Source organism: Mytilus trossulus, chromosome 8 (genome assembly GCF_036588685.1).
Source record: "Mytilus trossulus isolate FHL-02 chromosome 8, PNRI_Mtr1.1.1.hap1, whole genome shotgun sequence".
Classification (NCBI taxonomy): Eukaryota; Metazoa; Mollusca; class Bivalvia; order Mytilida; family Mytilidae; genus Mytilus; species Mytilus trossulus.
The window spans coordinates 68,841,399-68,865,326 of NC_086380.1; the positions used below are offsets into that span (position 1 = coordinate 68,841,399).

A 23,928-nucleotide genomic window follows, 5' to 3' on the forward strand; every position below is an offset into this window, starting at 1 on the left:
TTAGAATAAAATTAAGCAAAAACTCCTAGAAAAGTTTAATAAATTAGTTGAACATATGAACAATACTGCTTATGTTAAAAGAAAGATTACAATACATGTATTGCAATACAATTAAATGTGTCATGTCATGTTCAAACCGACCCGTCAGTTTCGTGCTGGCATAGACATCTTTCGTAAGAGTGATATTTTTCGAGGCAATTAATAAGAACTATTACATTAGCGGATCCAGGGGGGGGGGGGGGGGGTTCCGGGTGTTTGAACCCTCCTCTTTTTGGCCGATCAATGCATTTGAATGGGAACATATAGTTGGACCCCCCCCCTTTTGTCCTGAGTTGGGACCCCCCTTTTAATATGGCTAGATCCGCCCCTGTATTATATGTCAGAGGAAAGACTGTGGTGCTCGCGGAGTCATATTAAGTTTTGTTGACTATTTAAATCTACATGTACATTAGCACGTAAACAACATACAGCGCTGCTTCCCAGTTTAGTTGAATATGCCATAACATTAGTCATATAATTCAAACAAACGAGAGAAGAAAAGAGTTCTAGTGTTTCACAAGCTTTTAGCATTTATTATAAATTTAATTGAAATTCCAGCAACCTTTCACGTTGAAGTCCGTGAAAGTTAGAAGATACGAAAAAAAAAATCAAACGAATTTAACATTCAAACAAACTCATAAATTTGTTGCGAGTGTTTTTCTATTATATAGACTTTTTCAAATGATCAATTTAGTTTTATTTTATTTTGTGTCGTCGATTAGTTTGTTTTCCTTCAGAAGCATATTAACAATTAAAGTTAAAACAAACATAATAATTTATAACTAATATCTACGCTTGTGTATTATGATGCGTTGTCTGTTTTCAAAGTTAGCGATTAAATTAATAATCACTAAACTTTTATCACAAAATATTATATATTAAAGTGGCAAGTGCAATTTGAGGGATCAGCGTACCAATGTGACCTCTGTTTCGAGAAATGTCTAATCGTTGAAATATCATTAGTTATAATGAGGTTTCCTGATGCACTTGAGCCATTAAAAATCAAATACCTTGTTACTGTAGCTTACAGTACACAGATGTATTAGTATCGTATTTCACTTCATTGATAAAACACAATATTTTGTAGCTTAGACAATTTATAATTACACAGTTTATATATCTCTGCAGATTATAATGTATTTATAGCACACATATGGAAACAGATACGCATACGTCAATGTGATTGCATCAACAATTTGTCAATAGTTGTATTTATGTGCTGCAATTATACTATCTAATATTTTTCGATAATTAAAATACGAATCGAATATTTCCGCTTAGCTCTCATTTAAAATTCTCCCAAACAGAGGTATGCCATGAACAAGATCAGTTTTCAAAATCTTACACTTTAAGCTAATCTAAGTCATTCCCTCACCATTTATACCGTCAGAGCATATATTTTCATCAGCAGGACTGTTAGTTACAAATAAAGTTGAGAATTAGCCTCATCCCAGGCACAGTTGTCAAGTTACTACTTTTAAATCAGACAAATTCAATGCACCTTATGTCGATCCTCAGAAAATTATTAAAGTCATCAGTGATCATCAGTTAGTTCAAACATCACCCCTTTGTTGATTATTTTAAAAATGTGTTTTTTACGGTCCCGTAATACTGTTGTTTGAGTAATAATTTTTCTATAGATATGACTTAATTACTGGATTAGATAATTGTCAGTTTACATAATAAAATAAGAACATGTATGTCATGTATTAAATAAGCTTTTAATTATGATTTATATGGTATATAATTCATATTATCTAGTGCATTGTTATAATGTTGAGGGTTTTACGTTTATAAGTCCTTAAATTCTTTATTGAAAAGCACTTTACGCCCATATGAGCCAATGGCTTAAAACATTATACATAATATACAGTTTACATATATACAACAATGAAAAAGACAACGACCCACAATACATAAAATGGATATACAATGTAGTTTTGTGTTTCCATTTTGTAAATGTTTTACCGAGCGAGTACTCTTCACCGAGGTAACATCCCTTCATGTTATTATATATTTTTTTCCATTGTATTTAAGAAAACAATAAATAGATTTCATTTGTCTCCCTTTTTTTTTTAGAGAATCAGTTTCAAAATATAGTTATCTCCCATCTTAAATTTAGCCTGTTAGTCAAAGGGAGACAACTTTAATTTTCCACAAAAATTACGGATTCCATAATATTATGGAGTTCGCTAAGTGCCCCGACTGTTAAATCCATATGTTACAAGATCATCATTTTCTGTATCCTTATCAATAAAATAAGTATTGTCAATAACACATAAACATGATACACATATTATATAATAAGTAAATTAAAATATAAAAAAATCCTCAATACTAAAAGTGTCCTCAGTGACTTTTATTACACAAGTATTTGTTGTGTACATTATGTCTGGAGAAACTTGAGATGGCAAAGATAGGGATAGGTCTGGCACCTGCTGAGAGGTTGTATCAACTTGATTTAATGCTGATGTCATTTTATCAGAGTTATTAATTACATCCTTATGCTTAGATAATTGGTTAAAAGATTTTGAACAGCTGGATTCAAATTTCTGATTAACTAAATCCTTAATACTATAGAGACATGTGCAGGAAATATTATTACATTCTTGACATATGTGGTTTAAAATTTCAAAAGAATTTTTCAAAATTTGATTTTGTAGGGCTTTGTCCTCTTTGCCATCACCCTAATTATAAAATTCACAGAATTTTTCTTTGTGACCAAAATTGTTACAAGAGTGACATAGAACCTTTCTACCATGTCTACATGATTTTTAATTATGATTTGGTTCACCACAGTGAACGCAATACCTATCTGATTGATCTGTATGCTTTATTATACTAACATGCCAGTTGATTGATCTAAGGAACGCTGATGTCCCTTTTTTTGACAAATGAATCCCATCATGATGAAAAAAAGAATAAGAAAGATTGTAATTCTTATCATAAAACATATTGGTATGATCAATAAATTGTATGTTGAACTGTTCACATAGGTCTTTCAGCATTTCATTTGGGTTATGCATATTATGTCCTTTTCTGGGTAGAATTCCAGAAACTACAAATTTACAATGTGGGTGACATTTGATATTCAGGAAATATAAAAGAGATTCGTAATTATCTCTTATGCTTTGGAGATTGTCACCATTATCTAAGTCATTTCCACCAATATGGATAATAATTGTTCTGTATGTTGACATATCCTTCTTTTGTAGTACATCTATCAGTCTATCTATGTTGGCTCCTCTGTTGGTACATACCTCAGTGTTATGTAGTCCACGGGGCTGAATACCCTTTAAAATGGAACTCCCAATTATTAGTGTGGTTTTGTTGTTTTCACCAGTGATACGATTGGGAATGGGAACAGTATTGTCATTTGAGTAATCTGTTGGTCCAAATTCTGTTTTACTTAATTCAGGTTTTTGAGGTTTTGGTTTTGGTTGGTAGTCTACTACATTATGTGGAGGAGGGTCAAAACATTTTTCTTCAGATCCAATTGGTTTGTAGATCTGTGTGGAAACAGTTTTATATTCAATGTGCATCGAAGTATGCCGGGTCTTTAGTGTCTTTTCCTATTCTTCTGTCTGAGTACTAACAGTTTGTGTTGACGAATTAACAGTTTTTGAAAGAGGGAGACTTTGATCCTGCTTGTTTGAATGGATTGTATTGATAATTGATTCAACCATTTGTTTTAAATCGATTACTTCTTGTTGCAAATCTAGATTGTAATGATCTAGATTTTGTAGATTATGAAAAGTAATATTTACAGACGATGATCTAATTGGGGTTGATGTTAACAAGGTGTTTGACATATCTGTTACTAATAACTTTGGGTCTGTTTCTGAAGTGTCAAAGCTTATCATGGATTCTAATAATAGGTTTCCAGTAGACATCTGGTCACTGTTATTTTCTATTAAAGAAGTTTGGAAATATGTTACCTCATTGTGTAATTGTTTTCCTAAAACACTAAATTCTTCCTTAAACCAATTCCCACATCCTTTTCCTTGAATATGAAGTGTTGCAGACGAACTGTATAGTGTAATCACAACTGTATTCCCTTCATAAATGAAATTATATACAAATCCGTTCCTGTCTTTCTGAATGAATAAATTTCTGTCATAATTTTGAAAAATAATGTTTTCAAAAATAAAGCATATTTTCTCACTACTAAAGTTTACAACAATTGACAATGTTCTATCAGTACAGTCCTCTATTGTGTATAAATCACAGGTGTTTATGTAGCAATTATATTCATCACTTTCAAATCCAGAAAATTCACCAGAAAAAGATGTAAATAAGTTGTTCACAAATGTAGAATTGAAATCCATTTTGACTTAATAATTAATAATTCCAATAAACAATGTTTATATGATTTTGATTCACATATACAATAAGAAATTTAGCTCCATTTTGTTAACGAGATGGAGCTCATGAAAACACATCTGTTCACCTCAGAGTCTTATCTAAGAAAAAAAAAAGTGACGGCGAATACATTCAAACTTAATCTGTGTTCATTTCATTTACAAAGACCATAATTATATCCCAGTTAAAGTGTCGATGAATACATTCAAATTTAATCTGTGCTTAGTTATATTATTTTTGGCCTAATACAACAGCATACCTAATTCCATTAATTTATCACAAGTAGTTCCTTTCAAACAGACCTATAACACAAACATACTTGTAATCTATGTAAACGTTTCAAAGACAATGAATAATGAAGAGGGGGCGGGGATAGGTAATTTCCATTGAAACGATACTAACTAATCTAGACCAGTAAAAGTGACGGCGAATACATTCAAATTTAATCTGTGTTCTTTCTATTTACAAAGACCATAACTATAGACCAGAAAAGTTGACGGCGAATACATTCAAACTTAATCTGTGTTCTTTCCGTTTATAAAGACCATTACTCTAGAACAGTAAGAGTGACGGCGAATACATTTAAACTTAACCTGTGTTCTTTTGATTTACAACGACCATAACACTAGAACAGTAAAAGGGACGGCAAAGACATTGAAACTTAATCTGTGTTCTTTCTATTTACAAAGACCTAAACTCTAGACCAGTTAAAGTGACGGCGAATACATTCAAACTAAATTTGTGTTCATTCCATTTAAAAGGACTATAACTCTAGACTTGTAAAAATGACGGCGAATACATTCAAACTCAATATGTGTTCTTTCCATTTTTCAAAGACCATAACTATAGACCAGTAAAAGTGACGGCGAATACATTCAAACTAAATCTGTGTTCATTCCATTTACAAAGACCATAACTATAGACCAGAAAAAGTGCCGGCGAATACATTCAAACTTAATCTGTGTTCATTCCATTTACAAAGACCATAACTCTAGTCCAGTAAAAGTGCCGATGAATACATTCAAACTAAATCTGTGTTCTTTCCATTTACAAAGACCATTACTCTAGATAAGTAAGAGCGACGGCAAATACATTCAAACTTAATCTGTGTTCATTCCATTTACAAAGACCATAACTCTAGACCAGTAAAGGTTGACAGCGAATACATTCAAACGAAATTTGTGTTCTTTCCGTTTACAAAGACCATTACTCTAGAACAGTAAGAGCGACGGCGAATACATTCAAACTTAATCTGTGTTCTTTCTATTTACAAAGAACATAACTTTAGAACAGTAAAAGTGACGACGAATACATTCAAACTTAAGCTGTGTTCTTTTGATTTACAGAGGCCATAACACTAGAACAGTAAAAGGGACGGCAAATACATTCAAACTAAATCTGTGTTCTTTCTATTTACAAAGACCTAAACTCTAGACCAGTAGAATTGATGGCGAATACATTCAAACTTAATCTGTGTGCTTTCCTTTTACAAAGACCATTACTCTAGACCAGTAAAATTGCCGGCGAATACATCCAAACTAAATTTGTGTTTATTTCATTTAAAAAGACTATAACTCTAGACATGTAAAAGTGACGCCGAAAAGATTCAAACGTAATCTTTGTTTTTTTTTCATTTACAAAGACCATGACTCCAGACCAGTAAAAGTGCCGGCGAATACATCCAAACTAAATTTGTGTTCATTCTATTTAAAAAGACTATAACTCTAGACATGTAAAATTTACGGCGAATACATTCAAACTTAATCTGTGTTCTTTCCATTTTACAAAGACCATAACTCTAGACCAGAAAAAGTGACGGCGAATACATTCAAACTAAATCTGTGTTCTTTCCATTTTTAAAGACCATAACTCTAGACCAGTAAAAGTGACGGCGAATACATTCAAACTTAATCTGTGTTTATTCCATTTACAAAGGCTATAACTCTAGACCAGTAAAAGTAACGGCGAATACATTCAAACTAAATCTGTGTTCATTCCATTTACAAAGACCATAACTATATCCCAGTTAAAGTGTCGATGAATACATTCAAATTTAATCTGTGCTTAGTTATATTATTTTGGGCCTAATACAACAGCATACCTAATACCATTAATTTATCACAGGTAGTTCCTTTTAAACAGACCTATAACACAAACATACTTGTAATCTATGTAAACGTTTCAAAGACAATGAATAATGAAGAGGGGGCGGGGATAGGTAATTTCCATTGAAACGATACTAACGAATGCCAAAACGTTTGCATACCGCTTATAACTGACTTATTATAAGAAGTTAATCTTAAACTTATCTTATCACAAACTAAAACATATAAACTAAGCAAACGTTTAATAGTCAATAGACCATTTTTGAGATGATATAACCAATTATCGATCGTCCCACGGTCTATATCACTCTGTTCAGACCTTAATATTATTCCGTATCATGTCTTTGTGACGTCAAATACGTTGACCCGACCTAAATAACTTTGACCAAGATATATCAGCGACGTCATAATGTGTGAACCGACGTTAATAACTTTGGCCCGAACTTATCAAGTCATCTTTTGTGTTCTGGTGAAACAAAGAAATCAATTCTGAAACACGCATATATAGCCCGATAAATCGATTATCAGATTATCTGCATATTGATATTGTAAAATATCAGCTGCATGACATTATATGAAGGCTTTTTGATCTCGTTCGCTACGCTCACTCGACAAAAAGCTTCATATTATGTCTCGCAGCTGATATTTTACGATTTCAACATGCAGAAAACCTGATAAGCGGTACATATTCTCTATGGAAATAAGGTGTGTTAATGCTTATACAACTGAATACCGATTAAAATGGCTAACACTAATGGTTCTCCAGTAACTAACCAAATCACTTATACATTTCAAAAAAGTTTTAAAGTCAACTTGCATGATGGAGAATTACTGACGTGGCAAGGCAAAATAATCTCCATTGAAATGCGATGTGCGATTGGTAATACAACTGCATACCAAATATGAATACTAGTAACCTACAACTTGTTGTTTACCATTAACAATACCTTATCACAAACTAATACATTGTTGACACCTCCCCACCGCACCAGTCGTCACCTGAACTGCTGACGCTGGAAACACCACAACTATGCCTTTGCTTCTAGATATCGTTTAGGCGAGCAAAAAAATACAAATTAAGGCCAGTTTAAAAAATTTGACAGGTAACAAGTAATGGCAATGCTTCTGTAATTTTTTGTTTCAGTGTGATCACCACTTTTAAAGATAGGAAAAAATGTAACCACTTGATCAATTTCTTGGATAAATATCTGAATCCAGGACTAAATTAAACATTTTTTCTAGTCCAGGCGATATAACAAATTGTCCATATTACAACATCTCATTAAGTATACTGTCCAAACTTCTAGCTTTGTAATTTTTCAACTCTTGACAGGCTTTACTTGATTCATTAACAGTAATACTACAATCAAGATATAAATAATGACCCTCTGGAATATTACATAGCTTTAAAGCATTCCAGTACTCATCATTCAAATTAAGCTTGCTAATATTTTTTATTACAGTATTAAGCTCTTTAAAATGAAGTAACCATGATTCTGCATCAATACCACTTTCCTTGTTCTCTTATTCAGAACTTTTCAAGGTGTTTATTATATCCCAAAATTGATTTTAGGGTTAGATATGGAGGCATTTTAAAATTTAACCATTAAATCTTTAAAATAATTATGACGTTTTTTCTTTCTAGTCATATTATATGTTTTACTTAAAGGAAAACATTTAGATCTAAGCTCTTTATTAAATGGATTAAGGGCAAGTACTCTGCTATAGTGGTCTAGTGATTTCTTCAAATAATAATGTATTATATCTTTTTTCTCCTTAGTTGTAACTTTAATTTTCCTTTGCTTAAGTGCAATATTATCTGCTTCATTTATACAAGATTGAAAATCATTCACAGCTATATCTATGCCATCTTAATTTTAACAATAAACACTAGTATGTACAAAATTATCTAGTTTAGATGTGACAGAAGAAAGATGAAGAGCTTGTTGAAACTTACAAATAGAACCATCGTTCCACAAAAACTATCGTGGAGTGAGACATCTAAAAACTCTGGAATTTTTATGTTTTCGACAAAATCAACACATAATAAACAGGATAGCATACAATGATCAGAGATCGATTTAATAAAATCATAGACTATATACCTTATCATCTGTTTCAACTTTCAATCTTGTTAAATTCAATTTATATATCCGCTGCTGCTAGAAATCTTTACGTTGTCGTTGAAAAATATCCCTGACACAAGTGTTGACATCAAGTTGCTAAGGTAAACAACAGACAATATGGATACTGTTGCGCCCTCTATCTTTCAAATTCGTGTACTGTTATCGGAACATCATTTGACAAATATGACAAATAGGTAACCTTACTCATAAAAGTATTTAAATACTAAATTTTCACCTTGGTCGATATATAAATGATATAAATAGCACAAAAGGTTAAATACTTGTTTTATTTCAAATCCAAACCGGTATTTAAAGTTTTTTAAACTTAAGCACCCCGATACACTATGTGTAAAACTTTGTAAACATATTCTTAAATGTTTTACCTATACATCATCAGAGAGAGTGCTCCGATGTATAACGGATAAAATACCTGTACAGTACAGAACTAGCTGAATATTATACACAGGGAATGGTTCAACCGAACCCATGATTTTACATACATGGAATCTTCCGATGTTTAGAGCACTACTCCAGAAAATAAACAACAACCTACTGCTGTGAGCTCAATGATAGTACTTAAGTGTTACTTATACTAGTAAAATGGTAATAAATATATTTTAAACGGTATTTCTCTTAGCCGACTTAAAGTCATTACGATACGAGTGTTCGGAAAAAAATGTTAATCCAGTTCTTGAACCAGACACAATTCCTTTATATCCTATACTCAGTCTTCTGTGAACGATTTTATCAATTATTCGCATCTATATCGTATATAATCGTCAAAAAATATTTCACTCGGTCAGTTTTGTTTGAAAATATGGCAGTTGATTAATGGTCGTGTTTTGCAGCCACTGTTTACCGATTGTCACCTTTGTACCCAATCAACAATGATGCGTAGAAAATGAGTTAAGCACGTAATGTACAGGAAGATACAGTATATTTCTATGACAGATCGATGTTTACGTTTGTTGAATCTCTCTAACAAATTTTAATGCGGTTTTCCCGCGATCAACGAAAAAGGTCACACTGAGTTAACTGCATACGTAAAACATGGCGGCGAATTGGTGTATGGAATAATTGAAAAAAGAAAAAAAATTCTTCTGAGACATAGACATGTATGTTCTTCTGCTTTTTTATTTATTTGGTCGGGTTGTTGTCTCTTTGACACATTCCCCATTTCCATTCTCAATTTTATGTATTATATATTAAATAGTCAGTGTATGTAAAGTACTAAATAACTTCATATAGTAATTGCTTTGATTAACGTACCTTAATTAATTGACTTTCAAATAACGTTTGTATGATTTAAGTTAAAGTATGTCTTCTTTCTTAATCAATTGATCTTATCGTGCTTTTCAGGGTCAGTAAATTGATAAAACAATTCTTGACATCCTTTGCTATAAAAATAAATAAACCATCTTATCAATCTGAAATACATTGCCATGGATATGGACGACATTTTTGTCCCAAATACTTGTCTATTCTATGTGAAGAACCCCCTAATGCTAACTCTAGTCCTGCAAAACATGGGTTTTAAATGAATACGTGAAGACCACTGAACCACTTATTTGACCACAAAAAGCTCATGCTGTTGTGATTTTACCCCAGAACTTCAAATCGACCCCCGAAAATCTAATATATCTGCACTTAAATGAGCAAAAAGGGGGTAGTGTGTATGGCATGAGAAACATATATGACAGATGATGCACCCCTTTTTGTTTAATAACTCAAGAACAGTAAAAGTGTCTCCACCCAAATTCGAACTGAATCTGAGTTTTGTGGTAATTAGCAGTATTTATTACATTCATAACATTTGGTTGAGGCAACCCTAAGAGAACAGAAACACAGAATTCATCAAATTTGCCATTCACAAAGGCCATAACTCGTCTTTTTGCTAAGGGTCGCGATCTGAAGTTCTGAGTCTCCAACTGGATAGATTAGCATGATATCATCCACGTATGATCACATGTTTTATAAGCATTATGTCAAGCCAACATAACTATCAATCCAAAAGAATTTAAATGAGCATACGAATGATATATATATTTAAGAATTTCCAACTTGCGGATTTGACGAGATTGCGTAGGTACGAGTTGACATCGATCCGAGGACATGTGAAATCGAAAATAGGCTTAATTTTTACTTTGTGTTGTGTTTCATATATACCTTACCATCTTTTTCAACTTACAGTCTCATTAAATTTGATTTATCCAACCGCTGCTGCTATTAATCGTTACTTTGACTGGATACAGTTTGTTGAAAAGTATTACTCGAACAAGTGTTGACAACAAGTCGGTAAGGTAAACAACAAGCAATACGGATAATTGTGCGTCCTCTACCTGTAAAATTATTGTACTTGTAACCGAACGTTATTTGACAAATTTGACAATAAGTAACCTTACTCATAATGATATTTAAATACTAAACTTAAACCTTGGTAGATATATACATGAAATGAATAGAACAAAAGGGTTAAATACTTATTCTATTTCAAATCAACACTCTCACCTGTATTTAAAGTTTTTTTAAACCTAAGCACAAAATTTCTACATAAACAATTAACTGAATTATTTTCATCATACTATTCAAAAATAAATTTGAATATGTATCATATAGATATAGGAAGATGTGTTGTGAGTGCCAATGAGACAACTCTCCATCCAAATAACAATTTGAAAAGTAAACCATTATAGGTTAAATTACGGCCTTCAACACGGAGCATTGGCTCAAACCGAACAACAAGCTATAAAGGGCCCCAAAATTACTAGTGTAAACCCATTCAAACGGGAAAACCAACGGTCTAATGTACGTTTACTTTGTACGTTTACTTTTGTTACTGTATTTAAAAACCTAGGTCCAGTAGAGATTTTATCATACATTGAACACAAAGTGTTTCAAGTTTTCAAAAATGTTCACTAATTATGTAAAGTAATTTTATATTTTTACACCTGATTTATCCCTTAGTTTAGGAATGAATATTCCGTGGTTAATGTATTTGTTGTTCAATAACATTGTGTTCAAATACATTAACTTAATTATTGTTAAAAAAAATAGCAAAATAAATTCCGGAAAGCAATTAATACCGTGGTACCTTAAATGCTCTCACTAATTATTACAACTTGCAGTACTTCATCAATTGTGTACCACTGACAAACACTTGTAAATGTGTTGACACATTAGATTGTTTCCTTCTTTTCCTATTAAATTCTAGCTTTTTCGGAGTATCCTCGTCACAGATATAGAACCTGGCTCGCACTGCATATTTTACAGCCTAGTTATTCACCGTAAAAGTGACTTTTTAAGACATAACAATAAACAATTTGCAATAAACAATGAATGATAATTTGCATTATGTGCAATATTGTAGACCCTCTTATGACCAAAATTAATTGAACAACTGCGATATCTTTTTTAGCGTTATAATAGCGAGGTTCTGAAGAAATGGTTGCTGATTCAGCTATGCTGGGTATATACGAGAAATCTTAATTTTGAAATGGCACATAATTCTAATTTGAAGACCTATCATTAAGCTAACATAAAATTAATTATGTGTTGTAATGATTTGCAGATCATTTCAATTATCAACTGCCAATTTTTGACATGCTGTTTGTCTGTTTATTAAGAACAAATTAGTCAAATAACCGTTGTATTTAAGATACACGCGTGCTTAAAGTACTTTAAATTTAGTTCTGAAATCAAAATTAATTATAACTTGCTATTTATGAACTTAGAATGTACTAAGGGAAAGTTTTGGCATTTGTGTCAAATGTTCAGATTCCTTGATGTTTCACAAAAAAATTAATAGCTCAAAAAAGTTCACTTACCAAATTTATAGCACATTGTTGATTTTCTCTCATTTGATTTGAGACCCAAATAATACTTATACAAATATAAGGTTAAAGTCAAGGTCAGCCTTTTCCCGCCATGTTTTTTAAATCAATTATCTCAAAAAAGAGCTTCATGACCTCTAAATATTTTTAACTTTATTTTATCCTAAACTTATACTCTTCCGGATTAAAGTATCATTTCTAAATTCTTGTTTTATTTTTATTTGTGTGTGGATCACCTAAGTACATCCTCAAGGGCATACGATACAGCTTTGATCCCGCATGTCTATTTTGATAAAAAAAATAATCCATAAAGACTTTTTTTACCTGATTAAATAAATTATGTAATGAAAAATATAACTTTATGAGTAAATTGAGGGCGACATTTTTTATATTTGCTTAAAACTCGGATTTGTGACCTGATTTTCACGTTCGATAGGAAGACATATTTGTTTTTGGTTATAAAGATTAACACAAACTGTTTTTTGTTTAATGATAGGTAGTTTCTGTATTTTTACGTATCCTTAAAAATTTACACATTTTTTATTCAGAAATAACTCATATTTATCGAATGTTTATGAATGTAAAAGAAAACTCATTTTTTGCTATATATTTATCAAATTTAAATTAAGTTGCTCTATTTTCGCTTTCATTCAATTTGGCACACATAATCTTCTCGCGTAATCGAACCAAATTACATTTTAAAAAAGAGGGGTCAATGAACTTGTTTTCAAGTAAAATAAGTTTGAATGATAAAAATCAGTCGAAAACTGAATCTTTTCCCGATCAGTCGCAGTTTGACGTCGCCATAATAACAATTTACATTACCTCCCCTGTAACTGTATCGTATGCCCCCCTCCTTAATGTCAGAAAGTAATAAACATCAATCTAATCAATTGATGTACATTTTGAAATTATTCTTTTCATATGTTTTGATTGACATAAATTATTGTATTAATATTGAATATCATTAGGTGAAAATGTGTATTTATATCAAAGTTGATTCCCACACTTTTTTAACTGCCATAACTATAGTGCCTAACATGATTTTGTGAGGTAGACGAAATTGACTTTAAAACAATCGTATTGACTTTTGATGGTAGAAATATGCAGATCGGACATATTGTGACCTTATTTACTTACTTCTTAAGTTTGGGATTAATTGTTATCAACATATTCCAATGAGACTGAAAAAAGTTTTTTTTTATTCAAGAATTGAATGCTTCCTTTTTTAACTTCATTGCGGTGTAAAAGCGTTGACCGAAGTACATTTTGTATGAAGCGCTTCATTCTAAAAATGCACGCACGGTCAACGCTTTTACAACCCTATGAAGTTACAAAAAGAAGCATTCAATACTTATAATTATATTTTTTAGCTGTGATCATGAAAACACGGATTTCATATTGTTCTTTATTTAATTCGCCTGTGCACTTTATTGTGGGACCACGTGTTATCATGGATGATAAGTTTTATTGAGTGATACAATTGCTGAAGGAATAACACGTGATGTTCAATTAACCAATTAGAAACAAGTACTATAATGAAACATACTTCTAATGTAATTATTATGATAACTAATAATTTTACCTGCCGTAGTCGTGCGTTAAATATATCTCGGCATTTCTCTTACGAAAATGACTTGTTTAATGGAACAAAACGTCTTATTTGTAAACTTTCTCTTTTGTCTCCACAATAGGCTTTTAAAAAACCTATCAACTATGTATTCTGGAAATTTTGTGAAAATAGAATAAGTGGCAAATCTTACCTTTCTTTCCTTAACTTTCATGTATATAACATAATAATGACTCGTCCAGTGTCCAGTTTGAAGGTCGTTTTTGTTACCGTACACATTCATACACGTTCTAATTATTCAATAGTCATGTATGAAAAACATAAACAAGTTTGAATGTAAACCAATAACAACTTAATCCAATCAAATTGCCTACGATTCAATAACAATGACCAGTCCATATCATAAAAATGTATAGGGGTAAACTGGGTAGGGAGAAAATGTCAAATATTTTAAGTTCATTATTTTGCTATAACGAATAAAAATTTGTTAACCAATAGTTTTGTTATAATTTCATAAACATGTCGTTATGTATTGGTATAGTTTTTGGATCTTTAATTGGCACATTTAAGGCTGTAGAAAGTTTGGCCTTCAAAAGTCAACATAATCATTGACTTTATACATAAATATCACCTTTTTAAAACATTGAATGTTTCACAAATAATACGCGACAACAAAGCAAAATCATTTCTTAAAACACTGCAAAAAAAATTAATTCTAATTGACGCAGTGGTATTGTCATAAATTGCACTAGAGAGAACAGTGGTACAGGAAACGTCGAATTCCCTCACACAATGTTATCACATTCTTTCCTTAGATAAATACGAGTTAGTATTCTTATCAACTGTCAAGTTTTTCGAATCATTTCACTCAAAAAGTCAAAGTTTTAATTGAAATAAATCCACTCTTAATTCACCACACTTAATTACTCACGACCTGTTACATTATTAGGTAGACACATTCTGTTACACACCTGACTGAATACACAAATGATTACCCTCAATAGTTTACCTACAAATGTATTATTTATTTCCATTTACACAACATCAAGTTGTATTGTTAATTTTCTGTGAAAGCTTTTAAATACTATTTAAATACTAAACTTAAACCTTGGTAGATATATACATGAAATGAATAGAACAAAAGGGTTAAATACTTATTCTATTTCAAATCAACACTCTCACCTGTATTTAAAGTTTTTTTAAACCTAAGCACAAAATTTCTACATAAACAATTAACTGAATTATTTTCATCATACTATTCAAAAATAAATTTGAATATGTATCATATAGATATAGGAAGATGTGTTGTGAGTGCCAATGAGACAACTCTCCATCCAAATAACAATTTGAAAAGTAAACCATTATAGGTTAAATTACGGCCTTCAACACGGAGCATTGGCTCAAACCGAACAACAAGCTATAAAGGGCCCCAAAATTACTAGTGTAAACCCATTCAAACGGGAAAACCAACGGTCTAATGTACGTTTACTTTGTACGTTTACTTTTGTTACTGTATTTAAAAACCTAGGTCCAGTAGAGATTTTATCATACATTGAACACAAAGTGTTTCAAGTTTTCAAAAATGTTCACTAATTATGTAAAGTAATTTTATATTTTTACACCTGATTTATCCCTTAGTTTAGGAATGAATATTCCGTGGTTAATGTATTTGTTGTTCAATAACATTGTGTTCAAATACATTAACTTAAGTATAGTTAAAAAAAATAGCAACCTTAATTCCGGAAAGCAATTAATACCGTGGTACCTTAAATGCTCTCACTAATTATTACAACTTGCAGTACTTCATCAATTGTGTACCACTGACAAACACTTGTAAATGTGTTGACACATTAGATTGTTTTCTTCTTTTCCAATTAGATTCTAGCTTTTTTGGAGTATCCTCGTCACAGATATAGAACCTGACTCGCACGGCATATTTTACAGCCTAGTTATTCACCGTAAAAGTGACCTTTCAAGACATAGCAATAAACAATTTGCAATAAACAATGAATGATAATTTGCATTATGTGCAATATTGTAGACCCTCTTATGACCAAAATTAATTGTACAACGGCGATATCTTTTTTAGCGTTATAATAGCGAGGTTCTGAAGAACTGGTTGTTGATTCAGCTATGCTGGGTATATACGAGACATCTTAATTTTGAAATGGCATAGAATTCTAATTTGAAGACCTATCATTAAGCTAAAATAAAATTAATTATGTGTTGTAATGATTTGCAGATCATTTCAATTATCAACTGCCAATGTTTGACATGCTGTTTGTCTGTTTATTTAGAACATATTAGTCAAATAACCGTTGTATTTAAGATACACGCGTGCTTAAAGTACTTTAAAATTAGTTCTGAAATCAAAATTAATTATAACTTGCTATTTATAAATTTAGAATGTACTAAGGTAAAGTTTTTGGCATTTGTGTCAAATAAAATTGAGAATGGAAATGGAGAATGTGTCAAAGAGACAACAACCCGACCAAAATAAAAAAACACAACAGCAGAAGGTCACCAACAGGTCTTCAATGTAGCGAGAAATTCCCGCACCCGGAGGCGACCTTCAGCTGGTCCCTTAAAAATATATACTAGTTCAGTGATAATGAACGCCATACTAATTTCCAAATTGTACACAAGAAACTAAAATTTAAATAATACAAGACTAACAAAGGCCAGAGGCTCCTGACTTGGGACAGGCGCAAAAATGCGGCGGGGTAAACATGTTTGTGAGATCTCAACCCTCCCCCTATACCTCTAACCAGTGTAGAAAAGTAAAAGCATAACAATACGCACATTAAAATTCAGTTCAAGAGAAGTCCTAGTCTGATGTCAGAAGATGTAACCAAAGAAAATAAACAAAATGACAATAATACATAAATAACAACAGACTACTAGCAGTTAACTGACATGCCAGCTCCAGACTTCAATTAAACTGACTGAAAGATTACGATTTCATCATATGACCATCAGGCACAATCCTTCCCGTAAGGGGTTTAGTATCATACCATCATAACATATATGAGAAGAACATAACCCGTGTCATGCCAACAACTGTTTTTAGAATAAATGTGTTTAGTTCCTACGCAAAGACATTATCAGTGACTCAATATTAACGCCAAAATATGCAATCTTTAATGACTTGACAACAGTATCGTAATTATATCCCTTCAAATGTTCAGATTCCTTGATGTTTCACAACAAATCTAATAGCTCAAAAAAGTTCACTTACCAAATTTATAGCACATTGTTGATTTTCTGTCATTTGATTTGAGACCCAAATAATACTTATGCAAATATAAGGTAAAAGTCAAAGTCAGCCTTTACCAGCCATGTTTTTAAAATCAATTATCTCAAAAAGAGCTCCATGACCATGATGGCCTCTAAATATTTTTAACTTTATTTTATCCTACACTAATACTTTTCCAGCTTAAAGTATCATTTCTAAATTCTTGTTTTATTTTTATTTTTGTGTGGATCACCTAAGTACATCTTTATTGGCATACAATACAGCTTTGATCCAGCATGTCTTTTTTTATTAAAAAAAATAATCCATAAAGACTTTTTTTACCTGATTAAATCAATTATGTAATGAAAAATATACCTTCATTTGCTACTTTATGAGTAAATTGAGGTCGATTTTTTTTATATTTGCTTAAAACTCGGATTTGTGGCCGGATTTTCGCTGTCGATAGGAAGACATATTTGTTTTGGTTATAAAGATTAACACAAACTGATTTTTGTTAAAGGATTTGTAGTTTCTGTATTTTTACGTATCCTTAAAATTTATACAATTTTATTCAGAAATAACTCATATTTATCAAATGTTAATGAATGTAAAAGAAAACTCATTTTTGGCTATATATTTATCAACTTTAAATTAAGTTGCTCTATTTTCGCTTTCATTCAATTTGGCACACATAATCTTCTTGCGTAATCGAACCAAATTACATCTTAAAAAAGAAGGGTCAATGAACTTGTTTTCAAGTAAAATAAGCTTGAATGATAAAAATTAGTCGAAAACTGAATCTATTCCGGATCAGTCACAGTTTGACATCGCCAAAATAATAATTTACATTACCTCCCCTGTAACTGTATCGTATGCCACCTCCTCAATGTCAAAAAGTAATAAACATCAATATAATCAATTGATGCACATTTTCAAATTATTCTTTTCATATGTTTTGATTGACATAAATTATTGTATTAATATTGAATATCATTAGGTGAAAATGTGTATTTATATCAACGTTGATTCCCACACTTTTTTAACTGCAATAACTATAGTGCCTAACACGATTTTGTGAGGTAGACGAAATTGACTTTAAAACAATCGTATTGACTTTTGATGGTAGAAATAGGCAGATCGGACATATTTTGACCTTATTGACTTACTTCTTAAGTTTGGGATTAATTGTTATCAACATATTCCAATGAGACTGAAAAATGTTTTTTTTTTATTCAAGAATTGAATGCTTCCTTTTTTAACTTCCTTGCGGTGTAAAAGCGTTGACCGAAGTACATTTTGTATGAAGCGCGGATGCGCTTCATTCTATAAATGTACGCACGGTCAACGCTTTTACAACCCTATGAAGTTACAAAAAGAAGCATTCAATACTTATAATTATATTTTTTAGCTTTGATCATGAAAACACGAATTTTATATTGTTCTTTATTTAATTCACCTGTGCACTTTATTGTGGGACCACGTGTTATCATGGATGATAAGTTTTATTGAGTGATACAATTTCTTTAGGAATAACACATGATGTTCAATTAACCAATTAGAATAAAGTATTATAATGAAACATACTTCTAATGTAATTATTATGATAAATAATAATTTTACCTGCCGTAGTCTTGCGTTAAATATATTTCGGCATTTCTCTTACGAAAATGACTTGTTTAATCGAACAAAACGTCTTATTTGTAAACTTTCTCTTTTGTCTCCACAATAGGCTTTTAAAAAATAACCTGATAACTATGTTTCCGGGAAATTTTGTGAAAATAGAATAGGTGGCAAATCTTACCTTTCTTTCCTTAACTTTCATGTATATAACATAATATTGACTCGTCCAGTGTCCAGTTTGAAGGTCGTTTTTGTTACCGTACACATTCATGCACGTTCTAATTATTCAATAGTCATGTATGAAAAGCATAAACAAGTTTGAAGGTAAACTAATAACAACTTAATCCAATCAAATTGCCTACGATTCAATAACAATGACCAGTCCATATCATAAAAATGTATAGGGGTAAACTGGGTAGGGAGAAAATGTCAAATATTTTAAGTTCATTATTTTGCAATAACGAATAAAAATTTGTTAACCAATAGTTTTGTTATAATTTCATAAACATGTCGTTATGTATTGGTATAGGTTTTGGATTTTGCATTGGCACATTTAAGGCTGTAGAAAGTTTGGCCTTCAAAAGTCAACATAATCATTGACTTTATACATAAATATCACCTTTTTAAAACATTGAATGTTTCACAAATAATACGCGACAACAAAGCAAAATCATTTCTTAAAACACTGCAAAAAAAAATAATTCTGATTGATGCAGTGGTATTGTCATAAATTGCACTGGAGATAACAGTGGTACAGGAAACGTCAAATTCCCTCACACAATGTTATCACATTCTTTCCTTAGACAAATACGAGTTAGTATTCTTATCGATTATAGCTCTTCATCTTTTATATAAGCTTTGGATTTCAAATATTTTGGCCACGAGCATCACTGAAGAGACATGTATTATCGAAATGCGCATCTGGTGCAGGAAAATTAGTACCGTTAATTTTATTTATCAACTGTCAAGTTTTTCAAATCATTTCACTCAAAAAGTCTAAGCTTTAATTAATAAAATCCACTCGTAGTTCACCACACTTAATTTCGCATGACCTGTTACATTATGAGATAGCCACATTCTGTTACACAGCTGACTGAATAAACAAATGATTACCCTCAATAGTTTACCTACAAATGCATTATTTATTTCTATTTACACAACAACAAGTTGTATTGTTAATTTTCGGTGAAAGCTTTATAAATTATCCGGGGTATTTCAATAAACAAAGTTGCATAACTCTAACCCGAGAATTTTCTGCAACGAAATTATTTTTGTTTCTCTATAATTCCTATGCCATTGTACTGCTATTGAATAGTGGTTGGCACTAATTCATCGATTTTTTTATTTACATTCATATCATAATACAGGAAATGTTTTTTTTTTCTAAATTAAATTTTAAACACCAATTAAGATAAAACATGGTTTGTATTTCAAAAGATTTGTTGTTGTTGAGTAATTGCACGTACAAGTGTCTCTTTCTTGAAATCATTGAGCCAATAATAATTTATGGCAGGTAAAAATATACTTCTTGATGAATTCCTTTTCAATTCTTGTGAAAATCAATAATTTGCAAATATTTATTAAAGAACAAGATGTTTAGAGATCAAATTGTATCTAAAATTGAAATATAAAATTAGATGTTTGCATCTTTATTTCTAAATTCCTAACTTTTGGGGCGATAGCATTAACATTTTATAGAAAGATTAGGAAATTCGAAAGAGCCAATGTAATGCATTATATAACAATTACTTCGACAAATGCATTCATGAAATTAATATTAGAAGTGCATTCATTTATAAAAGCTATACATTATATTACAATTTATTTTGCAAAGACATGCATTGAATTAAACATTACATTTTGAGATTTTATTATTAAGTAAAAAAAAAAAACATTTTGATGATCAAAATGAAGACACATATGCAAAAACTGTTCCAAGTATCTACTAAATTAAGCATCTAGTAAACAGTGTGTTCAATACGACAATTACATTTGAACATCATTAGGATTTCAAGGTAAACAATTCTGTGTTTTCTCGAAACAGAAATTACATAGATGAAGTTTAATATTTGTTTCAACTTATGTTAAATTTACTTTTATAAACATTCAATAGTTTTATTAATTCCAATCAATTTTTTTTTACAGAGAATGTCTTTCTTTATTATAAAATTATAAAATAAATGAAGTGCTTAATTTATGACCAAGTGTCAAAATGATAAAAAGATTGATTTGTCAAACAAACTAATTAGTTTTTATGATAATGTTCAATTTTCTATAACTCATCAAGACAAGGTATTCTCTGTTATTTAACAATGATACAACAATTTCATAGGCACGTTTTTCAGATGATGAAAAAAAAACCAATATCCAACTGATTATGTTCTTAATTAATCCAGAAATCTTAAATCAACTTTAGCTGAATCTTGAACAATCAGTGAAAGATATATAGTATGTGAAAAAAGTAATGCCATGTAATGCAATGTTATGCATGAAATTAAACATTTTTTTAACTCAAGTAATGCATTACATTACAATTGATTGTCAAACAAACTAATTAGTTTTTATGATAATGTTTAATTTTCTATAACTCATCAAGACAAGGTATTATCTGTTGTTTAACAATGATACAACAATTTCATAGGCACGTTTTTCAGATGAAAAAAAGCAATATTAAAATAATAATGTTCTTAATTAATCCAGAAATCTCAAGTTCTTCTTTTGCTGAATCTCGAACAATCAGTGAGCGATACATAGTATGTGAAAAACGTAATACCATGGAATTTAATGCAATACTCTAAATTACACAAGTAATGCATTACATTACAATTATATGTAATGCCAAAATTGCTGCAATACACATTACAACCAAATACTTGTTGGAAAATGGTATGCATTACCATGCAATACACTAACACGTTTGTATTACCCATGCCTCCTAGCTATACAGTTGTCTGGATCACAACATCTCGGATTTTTAACATTTGTATCTATCATATCATCAATATTGGCTGAGGTTAAAAAAAAAATAACCATAGTTAACTGGATGAAAATTTGTATTTTTCGCCTAACATGCGTTCCTCCAACAAGTGAAGTTCGAATTGAATTTTAAAGACAAAATAAAAAACGAAATAGAAGAGCATTGAATACCAACAATTTCTAAAAGTTTTGCAAAATACAGCTACGGTAATCTCTCACTGTAAAAAAGTCTTAGTATTTAAAAATGTCAAATTTCAGTTAACAGTTTATTTATGATAAAGACTATTAAAGGTTTTTGTTATAGTTATGTTTACAATTAAAAATTAACTGCGATATGTATGTTTGCGAACTAGCGTAGGTAGATGAAATTATAACGGTTGACATACTCACCCCGTATAACCCCGATACAAATGAATCCGGATGTTCACGCGTTCGAAGCGATAATCAGGACAACATTTGGGATGACAACAACTTCGAATGCCTCTCTAGAACTTATTTGAGTATATATAAATATGTCAATGTGCAAGTTAGTTTATTTATTCAATTATACAGTTGTTGTAAGTTTTATATCTTGCTTAGAACGTTTGACAAAACTGCTAGATGCAAAACGCACATGCATGGTGCAATTTCATACGTTTTATGAGATAAACAATGCTGAATATCTTTTCGTGCATACACTTTTGCGTATTAATACCTTAAGCAATAATAAATAACTATACATTCAATTACTACGTGCCTTCAAATGTTCCCTAGAACTCAAAATAAAAGCAATATCATACTTCTTAAATTTTTTCTTACTCTATCGTTCGTCTCACCAAATGTGTCGAGTTCGTTGTGCGTTTTTAAATAATCACTGTACAGTTCGTTGACAAAAACCGTCATAACTCACTTTCTTGTTAAGGTATTCGAGATGGCATCGACAACCCTTTTATTGTATGTTATTGTAAATTTGTATCTGTTAACTTAGTCGAAGTAGTTAAACATAACATATCAGTGATCCAAAGCCAAAATTACAGTGTTTCACCTGTGTATATCTAAAAGGAATGTTTCTATTGAAAATTGGGACGTTCAACGTTATTCCAGATGATATAAACTGTTAATAAATATATTCCAGAGGAAATAAAGTTTCAAAAAGTATAGTACTGTTTTTAGTTCTTTTTATACATACAAAAGGCCGTTAGTTTTCACGTTTGAATAATATTACATTATCATTTCGGAGCCTTTTGTAGCTAACTATGCAGTATGGGCGTTGCTCATTGTTGCAAGTCGTACAGTGATCTATTAATTTCTGTGTCATTTTGGCTTCTTGTGGAGAGTTGTCTTATTGGCAATCATACCACATCTCCTATTTTTATTTTAAATATAACGTTATATGAATTATCTATCAACGAAAAACAATATGACAGATCTGTATAACCAATGTACTAGAGGCTCCAGATGATGGACAGACACAAAAAGGAATGCGGCGGGATTAAACATGTGAGCCCCTAAACCTAAACCTGGGACACTGGTGTAACAGCACAACATGATAAAAACAACTGTATAATTGCAATTGGCTCAACTCAAAATGTCACTGTGGTCTTTTTTCGACCGGCAGTAAAACCTGCCCGAAGTTGGTCACCCGTTTAGATGTGTGGGATGTGAAAGTATGCAGTCACGCCCAGTCCGAATGGGAATACAAGATTCAATGTATCGTATAGAGAGAGCACTTCGCTCACTACACTGAACGATCCTTGCGAAAACTTTATGAGGGGTCCATAAATGGACATAAATTTTTTGTCCTTATTCAATATACCTCATTTTATTCAGTGGCATTCCAAACTTCCCTGATGTATAATTCTAGAGGGCCTCATTCCTGGACCTACATGAAGTATGAGTTGCTGCTTTGTGCTTATCCTGAACATGCATGGAACATTTGCAAGTGAAAGTTAAGCAACCAGCAATCAGCCATTACGTAAGCGTGTCATTTACAAATAAAGGGGTCTAGAAATAGTTTAGTACCAACTTTGAAACGTTTCATTTTTTATTGATAAATATAAAGACATGCAAGATGCAACAAAGCAAA

General features: G+C 31.2%; 1 protein-coding gene across 1 annotated transcript in view; it reads right to left on the bottom strand.

Annotated features, from left to right (window-relative positions):
• Window positions 1-8,733, bottom strand: part of LOC134727915 (ankyrin-1-like) — a 38,708-nt gene extending 29,975 nt beyond the window's left edge. Inside the window, exon 1 of the mRNA XM_063592309.1 lies at window positions 8,612-8,733. The gene's annotated coding sequence lies outside the window, so the exon portion shown is untranslated. The remainder of the gene's footprint in view (window positions 1-8,611) is intronic.
• Window positions 8,734-23,928: the final 15,195 nt, after the last annotated feature.